At 41.0% G+C, this 646-nt stretch overlaps 1 protein-coding gene across 1 annotated transcript in view; it reads left to right on the forward strand.

The window, feature by feature from the left end:
• Positions 1–646, forward strand: part of Nup133 (nucleoporin 133kDa) — a 39,691-nt gene that overhangs the window by 981 nt on the left and 38,064 nt on the right. The window lies entirely within an intron of this gene.

The raw sequence follows: 646 nt of genomic DNA on the forward strand, positions 1-646 counted from the left end.
AGCCACAGCACCACTTCCAGCTTTTTTCTTTTTGCTTATGTGGTGCTGAGGAATCAAACCCAGGGCCTCAGGCATGCAAGGCAAGCGCTCTACCAGTGAGCCAACTTCCCAGCCCCTTATGATCCACTTTTTATCCTGGTTTGCAATTTAAATGTCTCTGGTTATGACATTGGATGGTTTAATTTGATATTTATGTTGAGTTGTCCAGTTTCAGGGCCTTAGGAGTATAGTAATTATTCCTGGTCCCATGAAGAAAATTGGACTGATAGAACCTAGAAAATTCAGGATCCTGTCCAGGCTACAGGTAGAAAAAAGAAAGAGAAGGAAGGAAGGAAGCAAGACAGGTATCAAGACTGCAAGTTCTTCTTCAAAAATGATTTTTTTTCTCTCCTACTTCTACCAGAGATAATCAGAGTAATGACTTCATTCTCATCAGATTAGGCCTGATTACTTATTATATAAGGGCAGCAAGAATAGTGATAGGCCTTTTTAAATTTTGCTTTGATGAAACTTTTTTTCAATGCTGGAGATCAAATCAAAAGTAAATGCACTAGGGGCTGGGAAGGTGGCTCAGTGGTAGAGTACTTGCCTTGCATGCCTGAGGCCCTGGGTTCGATTCCTCAGCACCACATAAGCAAAAAGAAAA

Source organism: Dipodomys ordii, unplaced genomic scaffold (assembly GCF_000151885.1).
Source record: "Dipodomys ordii isolate 6190 unplaced genomic scaffold, Dord_2.0 Scaffold24, whole genome shotgun sequence".
Lineage (NCBI taxonomy): Eukaryota > Metazoa > Chordata > Mammalia > Rodentia > Heteromyidae > Dipodomys > Dipodomys ordii.